Source organism: Juglans regia, chromosome 12 (genome assembly GCF_001411555.2).
Source record: "Juglans regia cultivar Chandler chromosome 12, Walnut 2.0, whole genome shotgun sequence".
In the NCBI taxonomy this organism is placed as follows: Eukaryota; Viridiplantae; Streptophyta; class Magnoliopsida; order Fagales; family Juglandaceae; genus Juglans; species Juglans regia.
This window is the reverse complement of record NC_049912.1, coordinates 10,484,387-10,507,475: the sequence shown is the minus strand read 5'-3', so window position 1 is coordinate 10,507,475 and position 23,089 is coordinate 10,484,387.

The following is a 23,089-nucleotide window of genomic DNA, read 5'->3' as shown; positions in this document are numbered from 1 at the left end:
AATTAAAAACCTAAAACAATTTCAAACTTTCCACATAATCCATGAACCATATACAAATAGCGAAAAAGGCTCTCAAATTATTACATCACCAAAGCCATGCTTCCGCTGCGCACTCTAACAACTTATAGACCTAAAAACATTGTATCTGAATCACATACATCGAAAAAGAACTAACCTCAACATTTAACCAGTCTGTACATTTTTTTTCTTAGCTAAATGTCACAAATAACTAATATAGAACTCCCAAAATAATATTTAAAAGCTTCGAATAATAGTATAATCAAAAGTTCCAAACTTAAGTCCTGAATAACTTCAATTCACAAATTTCGAATCCTCAGAAAATCTACTTTCAACTAGACTTCAATATTCTAAGCTATACCATTGGAAAAAGTTCCATCTAAGTATGATTAATCTCAACTCAACTAAAACAGAAAGCTTTTATGGAGAAAAAGAGTGGGGTCCCTATGATGACATTGTTATCGTCCATAGCATCTTCAACTGTCAATGCAAACACTCGAGCTGGTCCCATTCTAGGTTGATTGTTTCCTTGTGTCATTTGTCGGGAACCTGGAGGTGAGTTAGGCTTCTTGTTGTCTTCCCTCAGTAATGGGAAATCTCTAATTAAATGGCCAGTCTTTCCACATCGAAAACATGCCCCCTTTTCCTTTCTCTCCCCAGTGTGTACGTGGTTACAAAACTTGCAAGGGTTATACGATTGATATCCTTACATCTGTCTCTGACCTGAGTTGGTACCTTCATTTCTCTTCTTCCATGGCCCTTGATCCATGCTAGAGGATCCATGTGGAGTAGCTCTCTTTCTCTATTCCTGCAACTCAGCGCTTCTCTTAAGATTTTGTTCCACTAGCATCGTTTTATGTACCTAGTCTGAGAAGTTTTGAATTTGTATAACCATAAGCCGTTCATAGATCCAGTGATTTAAACCCTCTTCAAACCTTCGGATTTTCTTCTCCTCATTGCGAATCAAATATGAGGCGAAGCATGACAATTCTGCAAATTTTAAAGCATACTGGCGTACCGTTATGGTCCATTGCACCAAGTTAGTAAACTCTCAGGCTCTAGCTTCCCGATCTGCTTTTGGAAAGAAGCAGCCAAAGTAGTTTTGCTTAAAGTGAGGCCAGCTCACCTCTCCAGTTCCACCAGCTTCTCTGATGGCTTTCTCAGAGTTCCACCATCTCTTCGCTTCTCCGATCAATTTAAAAGCCGAAAAACGAACTTTCTGTTGATTGATGCATGCCAAAACATTAAATATCTCTTCGATGTTCTGAATCCAATCCTCAGCTGCATTGGAATCACCTCTTCCATCAAAGGTGGGCAGATGAGTGCGATTAAATTGCTTGAAGGTGCAACCCCTCTCATTGTTGTTTTCGTTCAAATCTTCAAGGTTTCGAACTCGATGACGAGTAGCCATCCTGAGATCTTAAACTCAGTTAAACTTTCTAATGAAAGAAAACAAAATATAAATACCAGTTAAAATATTTAAAACAAGTTAAAAAATAAATAAATGAATCAATAAAAACTTGAACTTGTTTTACCCATTCTTAGCCATTTCTTTAACCAACTCATATAGTCCTTCCTACCATCTATAATTGTAAGCCCAGCATCTCTCTAAACTCCCTTACGTCTCTAACCTCAAAAATCTAAACCTTAAATTAATCTTATAAAGATTATCTCCTATAGTCTACAAAGTAAGCTTGTCGGATCTAAAATCCCTAAACCTCAAAATCTCAAAACTCAATCATAAAGTCTGCAAAATCTAAAACCTTAAATATTTACATAATCATCTCTTATTCTTTAAAATTCTACACCTCAAATCTGAAGTTTCTTACTAAACCCACAAATATCCAAACCTCAAATGTTTATAGTCTGCAGAACCTCAAACCTGGCTCTGATACCAACTGTAAATTTGTAATACCACAATAGAAAGCCTAAACCACATGGCATATACTCTAAAAGGACTAGTCAATGATGCAATTGGAGTTCCATTGGAACCATATAAAGAGCAAGAACTTCTCTTTTCCAAGCAATGTGAGATCTCATACACCACCTACTCTTATCCATATCATATGGGGTATCACAATAACCTGGCTCTAATGTCATTTGTAGCCCCAATGGAAGGTCTATCCCACATGGTATATACTCCAAAAGTACTAGTAAATGATACAATTGGAGCCCCATTAGAATCTTATAAAGAGCAATAACTTCTATTTTCCAAGCAATGTGAGATCTCATACACCACCCACCTTATCCATATCATATAAGGTATTATACAATGCCACTGGTCTTGCATATGGCTAGGTTTAACTTCTATATATCTAGCATTTTTGGCCTTTCGTTCCTTTTGTTTGGTTGAAGAGTCGCAGCACTTGTTCATTTTTCATTACACCTCGATATACATATTGACTTTATTTTGTTTGTTATTTAAGACGAGGTCTGGGAAAACATACACAATGGGGACTAATATGACAAAAGAAGAGATGGTGGAAGTTATGACAAAAGAAAAGATGGCGACACATCTATCTCGAGGTTCTCATTCTCGTGCCACTGAGAGTACAAATATGAATAGTCAATCAAGGTGGACATTTCATTATTCTAAATCAATTTAAAACTACTTGTTTCTTTTTCTCTTCTCTATTTTGCATAGCTTATATGGCTTTCATGTCTTCATTTTATTTTAAAACATGCTCTCTCTTATGTTATTGGATTTTATATAGTTTCTAATGTCCGTATATGATTCATTTCACCATTTTTTCAGTCAGTCACATGCTATCTATACAATTACAATGGAACAAAACAAAATTTCTCTTTGCCTGGCTGGAGCAATAAATGATGACCTTGGTGATGATATCTTACGTGCAAAACTACATTTAGTCAATCTTGCTGGTTTTATACGTGCAAAAAGAACAGGTGCAGATGGAATGCGTTTTAAAGAAGGTATATCTAATGTTTACCACATTGGAGACTTTCCTTGGTCTAGAGATTTCAATGTTGTTACATTAGGTTTAAGGTGTTGTTGGCTTTTTTGGGTAGCCATCTGTTGTGAATTTGACGTGGAATAATAAATTTGTTAAATCATTTCAATTAGCTTGTGTTTGATTTACTAGTTTATGTGGTTTAGGCATACATATCAATAAGGGTCTACTGGCTCTTGGCAATGTGTTAAGTGCTTTGGGAGATGAGAAAAAAAGGAAAGGAGGGCATATTCCATATCGTGATAGCAAGTTAACGCTCTTGTTACAGGCAAGGGAACAATATTTCTTACTTTTTGTTTGCATTCACCTCAACTCATTTCATCTCATCATTACAACTTTTCCAAATTCCCAAACAAAATATAATAAACAATTCAACTTTTATTGTACTATTCACAAACCATCTCAACCCATCTCAACTTATCTCTGAATCCAAACCACTCTTTAAACTTTTTAGCAGGAACTTCTCACAATTTGCTGTTAGTGTTGATAGAAGATTATCCAAGGCTCTTCGATTGCTTCGCTTACTCTATTTCTAGTTCATACTTAGTCTGACATCATTTTCTTATGGTTTGATGACTAAGAATGCTTCTTGTTTGTTGAATCTACATTTTTAAGTAGAAACCAATTACAATGAAGAAAGAAAACAGATCTGGGTTTAATTACTTATAAAAAAAAAAAGGCACCTCTAGAGGACATCCATATCTTGTGAAAAATGGACCAGTACATTATATTTCACATTACATAGGAGCACACAATAATTAAGAGCTGTGGTGAATCTTCCATAAGAACCTAAATTTCAAAAAAAAAAAAAAAACTGTTTGACTAACACATTTTTGGTTGGTAAGCAATGCATGCACTCAGTGAAATTTCATTTTTTTTCCATTTCATTCTTATGGAAGAAGTTGCATTGAGCTAGAGCTTCATTCATTTATTGACACATTTTGATGTCCAGGGGAAAATTATTCACTAAGCCTTAAAACATACTCATGCCTTGTCATTGGAATTTGAATCTGCAGGATTCTCTTGGAAGGAGCAGCAAAATAGTCATGATTGGTATGTGTTATTTGTGCGGGCTAAGGAAATGCTTCTTTAAGCATTTAAGATTTTGCTTTCTTGTAATTTTTACATTTTATTGCTCAAAATTTTAGACAAAATTTTTATTTTTATTTTGTCTATGATTGAAGCTTGTGTCAGTTCTGCTAATACAAATGTTGAGGAAACAATAAACACTCTGAAGTATGCAGATCGTGCTCATAACAGTCAGAACAAGGCAGTTGTAAGTTTTCTTTTGTATTTCCTTTTTTACATGTCATGTCATGCTTCTCTTCCTGATGAACTTTCCCTCTTTCTTGATGTAGATCAACCATGATCAATGGCCGCTCAGGAGCAGAGAATGAGAAGACAAATTGAGCAATAGCAGGCTGAGCTTCTATTTTATCGTGGGGATTCCAGTTCACTATTTGAGGACCTCCAGGTATATCATTGTATAAGAAAAGGTGTATGTGATGCCCCCAAATTCCGCTTAGGATTAGACGGACATTTGAAGCATCGAGACATGCAACACAAGGTTACTTGCCCCCGTTCATGACATATAAGATGTAAGGTTCCTAACATGCATCTAGCATTATGCAATATTCACAACGGATAATAAATTTTTTTTCTGTAGCAATACTATGCACCAAACTGAAATATCCCAAATACTTAAAACATACTTCATACTTAACGACATACTAAATAACTAAGATCACAATAATAGTCCATATGGTTGTGATAAAAAGAGTGCTGGAGATTGAACTCCACAAATACAAGTAGTAATCTAAGGTAACTACTATATTACCATCTACGTCGCACCGTCGCTTAGTCGACCGTTTCCATATGGTCGATTCCCGGATCTCCTTCAGATCCTGTAACAAAATCTACCATTCGGGGGGAATGGTAGTTAGGACTACCACAGTGAGATTTGATTACAAATCTCAGCAAGTTAACAGAAAACTTCTACACAGGTTAATGATGCATGCATGGCAGTAAAAGCATGAATGCATAATCAAATCATAAGTAATCATAGCATAACTTGACATACAACATAACATAACTGGCATAACTTAAACTGAAACTGAAACTTAGCATAAACGTGACTTGAAACATAACATGGACTTGAAAGATAACATGAACGTGAACTTGAAATATAACATGGACTTGAAACATAATATGAATGTGAACATGCATAATTTGAACATGAACTTGAGCATTAACATGGACTTGAAACATGGCATGAACGTGAACTTGAAATATAACATGGACTTGAAACATAACATGAATGTGAACATGCATAATTTGACCATGAACTTGAGCATAACATAACATAAATGTGAACTTGGAACATAACGTAAACGTGAACATAACATAACATGAACTTGAAACATATTCTTATCTCATGGGATTACCATGGTTGCGTGAACGTGAACTTGAACATAACATAGCGTGAAACATGACTTGAACGTGAAATACATGAACTTGGAATCTTATTCAATGGACTTAATTAATAAAGTGACCATACGGGTGCTACACAGGTCCCCTTGAGCCGTGTGTCCCTGTTGATTACCGCATCACATCACATGATTTCTATACCAGATGTGAGTGCGTTAATACGTACTCCACAGTTGTTGTGCCCCACGTATTCTACGCGTCATAATTGTTGTGTCTCATGTAGTGTATGTTCCACAGTTGTTGTGGCCCCATACTTCATGCTTCACAGTTGTTATGGCCCCATGACTTATTTGTTTGTGCCACACTTGCTGTGGACACTCGTAACATAATGTGTGGCTCCATCGGCGTTAGTGCCTGGCGCGCTCCGGTGACCAGCTAATTAGGCCCCATTCGCAACCTGTTGACTATACTTCGTCAACCCAGGGAATTTCACACCTATTTAGATACTCCAGCGTGAACAAAGGAGTTCCACTAGGATATTACCCCATCCTAGCGCTTAGGGTCGTGTTGACATGAATAACTTAATTAGCATACATAACATTTTGTAACGTGACGTAACATGAACGTGACATAAAAGACATAAATCCTGACGTAGCATAACGTGGTATGAACGTAAGACAACATACATGACATACTTTGAAACATAACTGTAACAGACAGTATTCTGTAACATGACATACATGTAACAGACAATATTTTATAACTTGGCATAACATGTAATAGACAACATTTCGTAACATGGCATGACATGTGATAATGAATATTACGTGGCATGAAATACATGTAACAGAAGGCATACTTAACATGACATACTTACAATGTATAGCAATGTATAATAATACGTGACAGATGAATAATTTATGACAGAATAAATTCTGTGTATCAGATAAATATGTAATGACTTCGCATGGCACATATGATAACAAGCATACATACACTTTAGTTCTCTTACTTACCACTCAAACACATTAAACTGATAGTAAATTAAAAGCAAACTTACCTCAATCGTCGCGTTCTACGAGAATAAGCGCGAAACACGAGGAACTGTAAGAGGATATTCTAAAAGTTAGAACTTTAATTACTAACAATTACAAATGTGAAAAAAGACAACTTAGATTAAAATTACCATTTTACCCTATATGTGTGGAAAAATGACTATTTTACACCTAATTTAAGGATTTCACATCCTCACTCCAAAAATTACCAAAATTTACATTCCTCATGTAAATTTTGTCCTAAACTCAAATAACAACTCAGAAAGATTTAAAACCAATCACAATTATGGAAAACTCACAATGGCCAAAACATACATAGGCCATTTCTCATGATTTTGGTTGCAATTTCTTCCATCTTCAAAACATATGATTGAACCAAAATTTTGTAACAAGGATCTTTCTGTCCTAAGTTTAAAAATACACTTAAAATATCCATTAAGAAAAGCTAATCATCAACACCAAACTTTTTGTGAAAAAACCCAAACTTTTTAACAAAAAGTAAACCTTAAATCACAAGTTTTGACCTTGATAAAAACATTTCCAAGAATTCCAAAAAATCAAATCTTACTTCTAACATATTCATAACATCATCCTAAAATCAACCATGCTTTAAATCATCAAACAAAAGCCACCATAAATCACAAAACACGCTTGGAGTTTTTGGTTTTGAACTTAGTCCAAAACGAAAACTTTTCTCTCCACTAACTTTGATCAATCTCTTGATCCATGGCTTAAAGACATGTTATCTTCAAACTAACAAATCACATGGTTTAAAAATGTGTCCTAAAGAAGATCCAACCATCAAACTTAAAATCACATGGTTAAAATTTAATAAAACATGGATCTAACTCAAAAATATCAAATTTTAGGCCTAAACGAAATCCTCTTGCATAGAAAATCATATCTTTAAAAATAATACTAAATATCTTTGAAATAACATCCTAACATGTATATAAGAGGCTTAGGATCATCATATAAAAATATCAAAGCCTTTGGAATAAGATTAAACCACGAAATATTCAAACTTTCACAAAACAGAAACTGTTTTTCCACTTCCAGTTTTCCAGTTTCTAACTCTAAGAAAATCTATCATCAAAAATCTTTATTCATGAAATAAAACCTCAATGAAAACTCATAAACACAAGCTAACAACACTCCATAAAATTTTCGGACCAAGATATGTCCATTAGCTTGGTCACAAATTCCAAAACATATCATACTCTCCAGTTTCACGCCCATAATGACCTTTCTTTGGTTAAAAATACTTTTTACCGATCAAATGAGCGTGGAATGAGACAAATAAGATATCCACGAAAACTAGACTCAAAGACGAACAACTTATGTGAAAGCGTTACCATGAGATAATGCTTACAAAGGATTGAAAATGGCCACGTAAAATATCTCAGAAATCTGCCCGAGAGAGCTCTTTCGGGTTTCTCTCTAAGAACGGGAGAAAAGTAGTGATAAAATAGAATAAAAAGTGCCTTGCACTACTATAGACTCCTTGAGGGGGAAGTTGTGGGCTGGAAGGACCCTTGATTGGAGGTGGCTATGTGACATAAAATGGAGAATAGTGAGGGGCAAAGACTGCCTGCAGCAGCTGTGAAAGATGGAGGTTGATGGAGTGGATTTCTCCTTCACATCAAGGCACTATTGGGTGCAGCCAACAGCAGTGGATGGTCTGCCATGTGGGGGAGGAAACCTCTCCAAGAAGCATTGCCAAGGTGGCCAATTTCTTGGGCCTTGGTGGGCCCCAACCAAGTGGGCTTCAATTTGGGGTTTAAAGGGGGTTTGGTTAGAGTTTGAGATGCTATCAAGTCAAAAACTAATTTTTTCTTGGCCCAATCAAATTCCCAAGGTTTAAAAGGTTGAATAATGATGTCATAACAAGGATTTGATTAATTAATAGCATGTAGAAGTGATTTAATCAAGTGATTAAACACAATGCTAAAAATCGGATTAAAAAGGGTTTAGAGGCCAACTTTAGGGTTTGGGAAAACCATTTTGGGTTTTGGTTTCAACCAAGGTTTTGGGGTTTCAATTGGATTCCAACCATTTAGGGTTTTGCTAGGGTTGAAACCCTCTTTGGTCTGGCACAATTTAGTTGATCAGATGAAACAGAGCTTTGCTTAGGTGGCATGATCTCACACATTGACTTCCTTCACAAATCCATCTAATGGTTCCTCATAGTGCCAAGTGTCTAATACTATTCACTATGTGTGGCTAAGATCTTGCCAAGTGTCCAAATAAAACTTCTCCATCCTAATTTGGACATTTCACACTGTGATTTTGAAAACACTGCACTGGGTGCGCTTATCGAGGTTACTATTCACTCCAAAAAAATACATAATAAACTTAGTACTGAAAAATTTTAAATATTCATATTAACCTATAGTGAAAATTGTTTACTGAAATTCAACCCGAAGTTTATTAACCATGCTAGTTTCAGATGTTTATTAACCTTTGGCTTTTCCAGATGGAATGTGCGTTTTGGTTTTTTAAAAATCCTTTTCATGGATCACCTACTTGACTTTCCGAAAACCATCTAATAAATCACTTGATTAAATGTGGGAATCTTTTGCTTATCAAAATTAAAAACCTATCTATTTCTCGGCCATCTACATATTTGTTTATGGGATTTTGTTTCAAAACTCTATATCTCTTATGACCTTTGGATTTGTATGTTTTTGCTTCGTTTATGACATCATGTACATCTTTCATATTTTACTCTATTTATAGATGTAGTTTGTTAGGATCGTTTCTTTTTGTCTTTTTGTACAGATAGCCTTTATTCTAGAATAATGTAGAATAGGTGTAGGTTGGTTATTCTTTCTATTTTCTGATTGGCTGAAATGGTGTTGCTCGAAGGATATATGTACTGAGGATGTGTACAGATTTACAGACGGAATGAGAATAATATTTTCTTCTCCAATCCTTCTTCGTTTTCCTTTCATTCTTTATCTTCAACATGGTATCAGAGACCCCAGGTTCCAAAACCTGAGGTCCTTCATTTTTTTTTCAGTCATTTCTTCATACATCTTCACTACATTATAGCTCTCATTTCATTTCTTCACAATGATGAAATCCACCAATGTCTCACCCTCTGAAGATCCAAAGAGTCATTTCTATTTACATTACAGTGACAATGCCAACACTGTGGTGATTGTTCCACCTCTTTCTGGCCAAAATTATCTCTCATGGAATTGATCATTTACCTTGGCCATCTCTATAAAAAACAAACTATGCTTTCTTGATGGAAGCGTACCTACACCAAATCTGACCGACACTTTGTATATCCCCTGGTTGCGTTGCTCAACTCGATTTCGAAGGAGATAGCATCAAATGTGCTCTACATCAACTCAGCAAAGGAAGTGTGGGAAAAGATGAAAACCCGTTTCGCTCAACCTGATAACGTGCGCATCTATCAACTCCAGCAACAACTCAGCTCTACTTTGCAAGGGAACCAAACTATAAGTGAGTATTTCACTCAACTTAATGGGATTTGGGAAGAAATGCATAACTATAGGCCTGTCCCATGTTGCTCATGTGGTTTATGTACTTGCCAAGCCCTTAAATCAATTGGTGATGTTCAAGAGACAGATTATGTGTTTAAGTTGCTTATGGGATTAAATGATTCATATGAACACATTAGAGGTCAGATAATTTTGATGAGTCCTATGCCTTCTCTAGACAAGACTTTTTCCCTAGTTTTACAGGAGGAAAGACAAAGATAGACCAGAAATTTGACAATGTCTTCTCCTGAGGCTTCAGCACTAGCAGTCTATAGTAATCACGCAAAAAGTAAAGAGAAATATGATCTTAGCTGTTTTCATTGTGGGAAGCTTGGACATACTAAGGAAAAATGCTATAGGCTTATAGGATTCCCACCAAATTTTTAAGTTCACTAAAGCTAAGCTGAACCATGATACTGGGAATTTTTCTTCACCACATTCAGCAAACCAGGTTTCTTCTCAAAATCAAGAAAAGGGAATACAGGAGAATCCTCAGTTGAACTTATCCCAGAATCAGATTCAGAAACTCATGGCTCTAATCAATGGACAGATGTCTCAGCTCACTTCTAATGACTCAGGTTCTGTTCAGACCACTACTCAGCCTCAAAAATTGTCCACTGAAAATAATCCTTCTCCTGTTGCATACTCCAACATGGCTGGTATAATTCCCTTTCCCACTCACATTTCTATTGATCATAGTGCATCTGTTTTTGATACTCATCAACACAATTGCTTGTCTGTTATGCATAAATCTTTTCCTAGTATTGCCAATGTACCTTGGATTGTCGATTCTGCTGCTACAGACCATATGGCCTGTTCCACCTCATTCTTTAGCTCTATCACTTGCTCCACCAAGACATTTGTCAAATTACCAAATGGATCTCATGTTGAAGCAACTCACATTGGCACTGTGCACCTCTCAAACAACATTATACTCACTGGTGTCCTTTGCGTATCTTCTTTTTCCTTTAACCTCCTTTAAGTTGGCAAGCTCACTCATGAATCCTCTCTATGTCTTGTTTTCTTGGGTCAATTTTGTTTCATACAGGTCCTATCTTCATGGACTATGATTGGGCTTGCTAAAATCCAGTGTGGCCTTTATTTCCTTCTTCCCAGCACCCTCCAAAACAAAGTTGTCAATCAAGCAACTTCCAACAACTTAAAAGTTTTTCTCTTTCCTCCAATCCTCGCTTCTGCAGTGCTGTGACACAACAAGATTTTAACCTTTGGCATCTTAGACTAGGGCATTTATCTAATCAGAAACTTAGATCAATTCAGTCTATTTCTTTTGATGCTAAATGTAATGCTTCTTCAGATTGTAATGTTTGTCACTTAGCAAAACAGAAATGAACTTCCTTTCAATCAAGCAGTTCTTGCACTTTTTCCAATTTTGATTTAATCCATTGCGACATTTGGGGACCTTACTCTCAATCATCTCTACAAGGCCATCACTATTTTCTCACCATTGTCGATGATCATAGTCGAGTAACTTGGGTGTTTCTAATGAAATTCAAATTTGAAACTAAACAACTTCTACAGAATTTCATTCTCATGGCACAAACTCAATTCAATTCCAAAATAAAGAAAACAAGGACAGATAATGGAATGGAATTTCACATGCCTATTTTTTATAATTCTCATGGCATTCAACATCAAAAATCTTGTGTTTACACTCCACAACAAAATGGAGTTGTGGAGAGAAAACATCAGCATCTTCTTAACGTTGCCCGAGCACTTCTTTTTCAAGCTTCTCTTCCAACAAAGTTTTGGGGAGACGCCATCTTGACAGCAACTTATCTCATAAATAGAACTCCCACTCCTCTCTTAAACAACAAATCTCCCTATGAGATTTTTTTTGCCTCACCACCTTCCTATACCCATTTGAGAGTCTTTGGGTGCCTTTGCTTTGTGTCAACCCTTAAACATAACAGAACCAAATTTGACCCTAGAGCTATGGGGTGCATTTTTATAGGTTACCCCACTGGTGTCAAAGGGTATAAAGTCTATAGTTTAGATAACCATACCACATTCATTTCACGAGACATTACCTTTATTAAGTCCACCTTCCCTTCTCTTTCCTCAAATTCTATTCAATCTTCCTCTTAGTTTGATTTTGTTATTCCACCCGCATTGTCAGACTTTCATTCTCCTCTCATCACAACTGATTCCTCCACCACTTTTTCAGACCAGTCTGTACAACCTCCAGCTCCCTCTCATCTTCCTTCTAATCCTCCGTTAATTGATTCAAACCTCACAGCACCAGAATCTGATTCTCCCACACTTGCTCCAGCTGTAGAGCAAAATTCGACCATTATTCCAAGGAGATCAAATCGACTGAGAAATACTCCATCCCATTTACAAGATTATCATTGTAATCTTGTTTCTCAAGCCCCTTTTCATACATCATCCAATTTTTCCACTCCATATCCTCTTACCAATCACATCACATATGATCATTTATCATCATCTCATCGAGCATATGCATTATCCCTCACACTAACCCATGAACCCAAGTCGTATGAAGAGGCTGTGGCCTTTGATAATTGGAAAGCTGCCATGAGGTCTGAAATTGATGCCCTTGAAGCCAATAACACTTGGTCCAACACTACTTTACCTCTTGGAAAGAAAACAGTTGGCTGTAAATATGTATATAAGGTAAAGTTAAAATCTAATGGGACCATTGACAAGCATAAGGCTAGATTGGTAACATAGGGGTACACTCAAAGAGGTTTGACTACCAAGAGACATTCAGTCCAGTAGCAAAACTGACCACAATTAGACTCTTTCTTGCAATGGCAGCTGTTAATAACTGGCACTTGGCCCAACTTGATGTGCACAATGCCTTTTTGAATGGGGACCTTGATGAAGAAATATATATGGATTTGCCACCGGGTTATGTGGCTCAGGGGGAGTCTCAACAACAAGAAAAGCTGGTCTGCAGGTTACATAAGCCACTCTACGGCTTGAAGCAAGCCTCTAGGAAGTGGAACTCAAAGTTCACTACTGCTTTGCTCTCGATTGGCTTTCACCAATCAAAATCTGATTACTCACTATTCACTAAGAATGATCAACATGGTTTTACAGCTCTTTTAGTTTATGTTGACGACATATTGTGGGGAGCAACAATTTAGTCACCATAAAAAATGTCAAAGAATTTTTGCACAGTCAGTTCAAGATTAAGGATCTCGGGGCCTTGAAGTTTTTCTTGGGGATAGAAGTTGCAAGAACAGCAACCGGGATCCACATGTGTCAGAGAAAGTATACATTGGAAATCTTAGAAGATGCTGGATTACTTGGTTGTAAACCAGCTTGTACTCCAATTGAATCAAATCATAAACTTGCACACTCTTCTATTGATATGTTGACAGATGTTACAAGCTATCGAAGGCTGATTGGTAGGCTTATCTACTTAACAATTAGTAGACAAGATATCACTTATGCCGTGAGTGATATTTGAGGTAGGCAAGGGAAGTTGGCAAAATGGATCCGTAACCTCAGATTCATTTGCACCATGCTCACCAAGTTCTGAGGTATCTAAAAGGTTCAATTGGTCAAGGTCTCTTCTTTTCAGCTAGTTCTTCTTTACACCTCAAAGCATAGAATGATTCAGATTGGGCAGCATGCCCTGAAACTCGAAGGTCAGTCACTAGACTTTGTGTTTTTCTTGTGGACTCTTTAGTGAGTTGGAAATCCAAGAAACAGGCAATGATATCTCGATCTTCTGCTGAGGCAGAGTATCGAGCACTTGCTTACACTTGTTGTAAAGTTATTTGGTTAATTACACTTTTGAAAGACTTCAATATACAGCACAAACAGCCAGCACTACTATATTGTGACAATCAAGCTGCTATTCATCTTACCAAGAACCCCATTTTTTACGAAAGAACAAAGCACATAGAGATAGATTGCCATTTTATTCGAGAAAGGGTAGCTGCTGGTGTGATTGTTCCAGTTCATGTTAGCTCTAAGTTTCAGTTGGCGGATATCTTCATTAAGGCTTTGTCCACAGCACAATTTCAATTTTTATTGTCCAAGATGGGCATTCTGAACATATATGCCCATCTTGAGGGGGAGTCTCAACAAAGAAGGAATCGAGCCTCCACCAATGAGAAGCTGCTCTACACGCACTCTGATAAAATAGAGGAATATCCCTGTAACGCCCCGGTCCCACAGGGATCGAAGAGTTACTCCCTATAACTTAAAACTCACAATTCATCAATATATTTATAGACTCCAAAATATAACGTCATCAGAATACTATAAAATCTCTTAATAAAATCTGCCACTTCTCAGAAATCTTCTATGAGTAATCCACTATGCTTAACTAATCATCTCACCGCTGCTCCATAATTATGATCCTTAGCTAGTTTATTCAAAAATCATCTGAAAAATAATTGGAGATAAGGGGTGAGTTATCAACAACTCAGTAAGTAGAGAACATATACTAGTGTATAAACATGAGCATTTTCAGAAATCAGAATGCAGAACAAAATATTTTCATTTTCAGAGTGCGGAAGCAAAACATGTTATCAAAATATCAGAGCGAAGATTTAGAAATAATTTCATTCAAAATATTCTTTGGCATAGCATAAATGATAATCATCATCATCAGAACATCATATCAGAACAGAAGCCATGTATAACCCCCGTGGTAGGGTTGTGCATCTACGGATAGCCAAGTAGAACATAAAACACTCTGTCACCAAGGTGTGCACTCAAAACAGAGACCACTACTATAACCTGTGGCAGGGCCGTATCCACTATTATTACCCGTGGTTGGGCCGTATCCACTATTATTACCTGTGGTTGGGCCGTATCCACTATTATAACCCGTGGTTGGGCCGTATCCACTATTGTAACCCGTAGTTGGGCCGTATGCCACTATTATCACCCGTGGCAGGGCCGTAACTGAACAGAACGGAAACAGAATCAAATTAAGAATCAGAGAGTCATGCCAAAGGTTTTCAGAAATCACGTCTTATCCAAACAGAGTACTGAACAAAAATCTTCGGAACAGAACAAAATCATATCACAACATAATTTATACACAAATTTCATATTCGCTCTCATTTTCAAAGTTTAGAAACAGAATGTAAAAAATAAGCTCATGTCTACACCAGTCATGACAGAAAATACTTTTTTCTTAAACATAATCTCATGAGTAATGTAGAACAAATAACTAAGGTAGTTCAAATTTCTTTTCATAACAAAATATGCATATTTTCCAAAACGGATCTCAGTTCATTTTATTTAATGCAAATTCTAGCATAGGAACCCCTCTTACCTGGACTTCTTAGCTTTTTCAAAATTCCTCAAAAACGTCGGACAATAATTAATCGTCACCTATAAAATAATCACGTAATTCTCATAAATTTTCAATTAATCACGTATCTCAATATTTAATCCTAAGCTTATAAAATAACCTATTCATTTCCTCAAAACCTAAAATTACCAATCATCACTTTCTAAAATCGTCAATGCCAATTTAATACCATGACTAAAACATTTAAAAGTCAGACCTATTTATTAATGAAAACAACTTATGAAGTTTAATACTAAGTAATATAATTATCCCAAAATATTTTAAAATAAACCATAACTATTATTAAAAAAACTAAAATATATCTAAAATATAGAAATAACAATACACCAATATTGTTTACTCTTAAAATAAACATTTACTTAATAACATGTTAAAATACTTAAGCGATTTAAGGTAAGTACAAGTAAAACTTTCGTTAAATAATAATAAACAAAAAGCTTTAATCATAATTTAAAAGTTTAAAATAAAATTTCACAATTACTAAAATAATTTGCTACCAAAGTACAATTTGAAAATCCTATTTATTGTCTGTAAACTTCTTATACCACCCGTATAAACCACGTAAAAACAGACCAAAAATATCAACTTGAACACATTCTAAAACTAAGGGTAAAACTGTAATTCCCTTTTCAAAATACTATGCAAAATAACAGTTACGTAGAATGGAAAAAAAACATTCATGCAGTCTCGATGCACAACCGTGAGAACAGGGGCGCGAGGTACTCACCGCCAAGGGAGGAGCTGCACGCGACGCGGCGAAGAAGGTCACAGTGGTGAGGCACAAAGAGAGAGAGAGAGAGAGAGAGAGAGAGAGATAAGCGAGAGAGAGAGAGGTACGAGAGCACCGAGAAGGAGACGGAGAGAGAGAGGCTCCTTACCGAGAGAGTTACACGCGGCGACGGCCTAGGGTGGCTATCGTCGGTGGCACGGCTAGGCGTGGCTGAGGTGCTGGATTATGGGTTCCCTTTGCGCCGCGGAGGAAACGCCCGAAAGGGTTGGTAGTGCGAAACTGCTGTGCTTGGGGGAGCAACCAAATGCTCTGTTTTTCGGACTCAAAATAGAGGAGTTTCGATTCACACTGCAGATGGTTGTTTCTTGGCACTCTGGTGGTGGTGCAGTCACGAACGGCAGAGGAGCTAGACTCCAGTGATGGTCAAGAGGAGGTGATGCACAGCAAGGTGGAGTTGTGATCCGTGGAGATGCAAAGCATGCACGGTGCGTAGATTTCGCTTGGGAGGGCAGCGTGAATTCTGGTCGGTGCACGGTGGAGATGGGTTAGCTGATCAGAGGCTTACGAGGGGTGCACTGGTGGCGGTAGAAAGGGACGACGAAGCGCTGGCTTACATGGGGTGACTCTCGGTATGGGAGTCCAAGAAACCGAGGGAATGGAGGCTGGGCTTGCGATTCCAAGGTGGTGCGGCGGCTAGAGTCTGGGCAGTTTCTAATAGCATGGGAAAAACCTATGAGTGTCTATATATATATGACGTGAAACCCTAGAGAGCCGAGAGAGAGACGTGTGCGCGGATGAAAGTTTGTGTTGTGTGTGAGCATGCACGACGTGAACGAGAGAAAAAAAAAAAAAAAACTTACGGGAAATAAGAGATAAAAGACCGAAAGAGACAAAAAAAATAAAAACAAAAAAAAAATGAAACATGCAGGAAGAAAGAAAAAAAAATAAAAAAATCACTACTCAAGTCCGTAAAATAAAAACTTAAAAAAAATCAAGCTCCAATAAAAAAAAAATGAATAAAAAACTAAAGTCCGACTATACCAATTTTGGGTCCGGGTGTTACAATCCCTCTAGCTCAGCATAGTTTGTTAGGATCGTTTCTTTTTGTCTTTTTGTACAGATAGCCTTTATTCTAGAATAATGTAGAATAGGTGTAGGTTGGTTATTCTTCTATTTTCTAATTGGCTGAAATGGTGTTGCTCGAAGGATATATGTACTGAGGATGTGTACAGATTTACAGACGGAATGAGAATTGTAACACCCCAAACCCGGTTGGCCTGGAGAATTACTACCTGTCACTTAAGAACATGTTTTCCAACACAACTAAAATAAAACTTCAAAACTTTATTAGCAAAATTCAATCTCATGTACTCTAAATAACCACATTGAAAACTACACGAAGTCATTACTGCAACAAAATAAACTAAGGAGTCCACAATCTCCCGGTAGTCATAACAAACCAAACTAATAATTTCAAAAGTCTTACTAAACCCAATCCCAAGATATAATTAAATCTAAAAGACATTAAAACTAAAGGACATCAGAATTCCTTCTTCTACCATCATTTCCTCAGCTTAATCATGCTCATCAATCTAATCCAGGTCCTCAATTGGACACTTCATATCATCTGAAAAATATTATAAAGATAGGAGGTGAGTTATCAACAACTCAGTAAGCAGAGGACATATGTTAGCGTGCAAACATGAGTATGTACAAAATATAGCATGCAGAACAAAATATTTTCCAAATTTATCATACAGAATAGAACATATTTTCAAAAGTAACAGAGCGATGGTTTTAAGACAAGTAAAACCCGTAATACTTTGGCATAATATAATCTGAGTATCGTCATCAGATCAAAACAGAGCATCACACATAGCAGAGACCATGTTTCACCCTCGTGGTAGGGTTGTGCTAACCCCGGTGGCCAAACCAGGCAGAAACAGAGGTGAAATCTTTCTTTTATTCTTCTCGAAGTCCAGAGTGTACACACAGGAAAGACCACAATAAAACCGCTTTGTTTCCAAAGTAGATGCACTCAGAGACAGAGAAGTTGGTACCAACCTGTCACGCCCGTGCTTTTTCTTTTAAAATATTTTTATAAAAGGGAAGACGGTAATTACCGTCCTGTTTAAAACCTTTTCACTTGCATCCCCAGGGTGCGAGACTCTACGTTTATAAATAAAATGTGCTTTGATCATAAAAGAGGGTTACAGCGGAAAACATAATTCTCATAATAAAAAGGCCTCGTACGTTTAAAACTCGTGTCTAGACTTCCGTGCTCTTCCCCGTGGGCCGTGTCCGTCCTGATCGTGCAGTTCCTGTGAGGGGGAGGGACATGCATAAAAACTAAAATGAGTCGAAGACTCGTAAGCATTACTTCATACGGTTAAAATATAACAACATAGGTTTTCATTCATGCATTCATCAATCGTACATACTATTACGTGCGTGCCTACGTGTCTTGTGTGCGTTCGTTTGAAAACGTCACTGGACGGGGCTTTTCTTTTGAAAGGCTTTCCTCCATTTAAAACGTGTCCCCCGTCACTGCCTTCATTTCTTCAAGAGTCGGTGTACGGGGTTTTACTTTAAAAAGGGCTTTCTCGCCGTAAAACGTTTCCCCCGTCAGTGCCTTCATTTCTTAAAGAGCCCGTGCTCTTGTGCTCTTGTGCATACATGTGCGTTCGTGCGTTCGTGCGTGCGTGCGTACATCCATTCTTTCTTATCACTTTCATAGGCCAGTACACACAATTACGCCCCGTGTGTTTGGGGTTAGCGGTCTTCCTTTGGACCCGGATTCCGCCCGTGGCCACGGGTTGGGAACCCCTTTTCATAGGGGGCAGCACTGGGTGCACTTCCAGCGCTACTTACCCGGCATTGCAATCTGCCCATTCATCGGTACCCTTTCGTTCATGTATTCATGTGGCCGTTACGTGTCTTCATACATTCATGCTTTCGTTTCTTTCTTTCTTTCTTTTTATTCGTTCGTTCATGTCAGCTCGAAGGAGCTGGAGCTTTCATTCAGTTCGTTCTTTCATTAAATAGTCATTTCTTTTTATGAGAAAACATTTCTTTTCGTGAGAAAATATCGTTTGGGGCGTAAGCCCGAAAATGGTCTTTCCGTCTTCTTTTTCAATTTCATTTCAGTTCTATCTTCTCTTTACAAAGAACATACATGGGCATAAGCGTCAGCTTCCGTGGCATCCTATAAGTGTCACCTTTAACTTCGTCAATCATGGCATCCGCGAGTATCACCTCGTGGCGCACATGAGAGCGTCGGTTCGTAGGATTCACAAAAGCATCTGCTTTCATGCCCTTCATGCATCTTCATCAGTTTATGGGTTTTTCTTATAAAATACATACAATAGATACAGCGTATAGTCATCCATTCACATGCGTACAATTAATACTTTGGGATGCGTAAAAAGGGGCTGCCAATGAGGGGCCGTACATACTTATGCTTTTGAACATTTAGCATTTTCTTTCTTAAAACGTCTTTAGTCTTTTCGTGAGCATTTTAAGGGAAAAGCGTTTCTTGTATCTTTGATAACTCTAGAAGAGTATGAACGTAACACTTACCTGGACTCCATGCTACTTGCATGTCATTCAGTCCATTCACGTGCTTGTCAGACGGCAACCTACATGCATACACATAACCTTAGCATCATTCTCTATCTAATGCATAAGTAACTTAAACTATAAATAGAACTACGCTATACTTAGAACACTCTCCTTCTATCCCATGCACTTACGTGCCCTTCACTATGTTAGACCCTTCGGGGACCACTTATGGTCACCACAACTTCCAACTCAAAGTCTTGCCTCGAGTGCTCATCCACTAAAGTGAACCCCTTATTCACCTTAGGATTAAGACACTAGGACATTCGTCTTACTCTTCTTACAACCACATTCGACGCATGATTCCGACCGATAGAATCACACATCTCAATCCTAACGATGCATCCGTCACTATCTTCATGCATCTTGGCCCACACTAAATCCTCATTCCCATCCAGCAAGACACATGGCTCTAAGCCAACTCTGAGGCTTAGTTCCGTGCAACTATGCTCATGACAGATTACCCATTACATACGGTGAATCTGTCCGGCACGTGTCTCTCACCATGTTACACAGGTATCTTACCCCTTTATCACCTAAGATCAACGTATATAATACGTTGATCACCTGTTCGTAAGGACAAGGGCCATGTTCCGATACCAATCTTCTCTTAACCCGGCTAGCATGACTCTTCACGCTACCCGTCCCTTTTGACAGTTCATCCCAACACTTAACACGACAAGACTCCATTCATAACTACGTTTCATGTCACGTTATATAGCCCGAGATTGCTCCAGTGCTACACTGTGACCTTGTCGTGTTACCTGACATTCTACTACATCACTCCTGACTCATCACGAGTACGGTTCCTCACGTACTCCCGTCACATCGTGACATCTCGTCACGTTCCCATTACGCCATTTCTACACTTTAACACTTCACCCATCATAAGTATGACTTCCAATAACCACGTCACTTCGTGACGTTGCCCAGTCATGCTTCCGCTGCGTACTCTTACACTTATTCCACTACTTCACCCATCACAAGCACGACTGTCAATAGTCATGTCACTTCGTGACATTTCCCAGTCATGCTTCCGCTGCGCACTCTTATACTTGTTCTACTACTTTGCGCATATGCCTGGCCATAAGTCCATCACAGTGACACTTGTCACCTCAGACTACAGGCTACGCCATAGCTACTTCAGGACACTGTTTCACAGTTCCCGACACTATCCATCACGTTCCACGCCCATCAATCACATAATCATCCTTATCTCTACGGCACGCCACACGGAGTGTCGCTGCTACGTGGAGTACACTCCACGTATACTCCCTTCATACACACCACATCACCATTATGACATACCTACCATATGGTACATCACTCCATCACAGGGAATACGTTCCACTCGTACTCCCTTTACATAAGCTCCATCACCACTATGGCCTACACGCCATATGGTGCATCCCCAATCATATGGAGTACATTCCACACGCACTCCATCCATACTCACCATATCACCACTATGGCATACCCGCCATATGGTACATTATTACATCACATGGAGTACACTCCCCGTGTACTCCCTTCGTACACTACGACACATCACCATTATGGCATCCTTGCCATGTGGTGTATCACCCATCTCATGGAGTACATCCCACATGTACTTTCCACATACATACCACATCACCAATATGGCACACACGCCATATGTTGCATCGTCCACCACATAGAGTACATTCTACATGTACTCCTCTTACACGCATTACGCCACTGAGTACACTCCACTTGTACTCATCCCGTTCCACAATACGCCAGGAGGGTATATTTTACATATATTCTCCTTGTCTCGCATTACACCACACATAAAGTACACACAGCGTGTACTATTCCCATCCCATATGCCACATCACCATTATGGCATATCCGCCACATGGTGCATTACTCCACCACATAGAGTACACTCCACGTGTACTCTTCACATATACTATACCCCACACAGAGTACACCCATCGTACACTCCCTTCATACATATTACGGCATGTCACCACTATGACGTACCCGCCATATGGTGCATCTCACCATCACATGGAGTACATCCCACATGTACTCCCTACATATACAACACGCCACAGGCACACAGAGTACACTCAGTGTGCACTGTATCCATTCCACATACACCATGTCACCATTACAGCACATATTCCCAATCACACTGCACAGCACACTTCCCAATTACGCCCAACACATCACAGTACACTACACGGCACAATGCACCTCCATCCAATACAGATAAGCCCAACACTTCACTACACAGAATGCCCAACACTTCATCACAATGCCACAACTCCACATATACTAACAGCCCAGTCCACAACCTAGTCAACTAATCAATATCCAGCATAATTAATAAGAGATAGAGGGTTATACCATCGACGGGATAACCCGTGCGTTGCTTGTTGACCGGCATAGCCGATGATGTCGGAGGAGTCGCACGTGGCGGCTAACTCACGTACGGTGACTGTTTAGGTGTTTGGATAGCTAGGTGTGGTCTTGGAAAGGCTCGTGATGGCCTTGTGATGATGGTAAAGAGCATAACATGGCGGATCTAGCCATGTACAGTGGCGGTCAATCACACGCAGTGACTGTCCATCACGTGCAGTGATTACCCATCACATAAAGTGATGGTTTAGACCTAGGGCTTGGCTAAAGGAGGTGTGGTGAATCTCGTGGTGGCGTCGAGGTGGCGCCACAGTGGCTCACGGTGGCAGATCTGGCCATTCCATGGAGGAGAAGCCGTGGGAGAGTGAGAGAGAGTGTGCTCTCGTGGGTGGCAGATCGGGGCCAAGGGAGGTCGAGCTAGCTTGGTGGCGGCCTGAGGAGGCTGGACATGGCGGTCATCAGCCATGGGTGGCGGTGCACGGTGGTGCACGGCGTGCAACCCGTGCGTGCGTGAGTGAGGAGCCGTGAGGTGGAGGGAGAGCTTCTGGCCATGGGTCACATGGAGGAGCTCGGGGAAAGGGAGAGGAGGTCCATGGTGGCCATGGGTGGTCGTGGGTGGCCGCGTACGGCGGCGCACAGTGGGGAATGGGCTAGAGACCCATTTCGGGTACTTGTCGTGGAAGGAGGGGGAGGACTGCTTCGTAGGGGTGGCTTCGGTGGAGGATGATGGCCGGTGGGAGAGGAGCTCGCCGTGGGAGCGGTGGAGCCATTGGGCGGCGCACGGCGGCGCTACGCGCACAAGCCCGTTCGGGCTGTGTACTTCCGAAATGGAGAAAGGGAGAGCGTGAGGGGGAGAAGTCGGCATGGATGGACTCGCCGGCGTGAGGAGCAGCCGATGGTGTCGGCGGTGTGGCCTGGCGACGCACGGCGGCGCCGGGCTGAGGCCTTAAGCCGTTCGGCGTGAGGTGATCTGCGTACAGCGTACGCCAAAGGAAAGAGGGAGGAGAGAGAGGGTTACGGGGAAATGAGAGGGAAAAGAGAGGGGT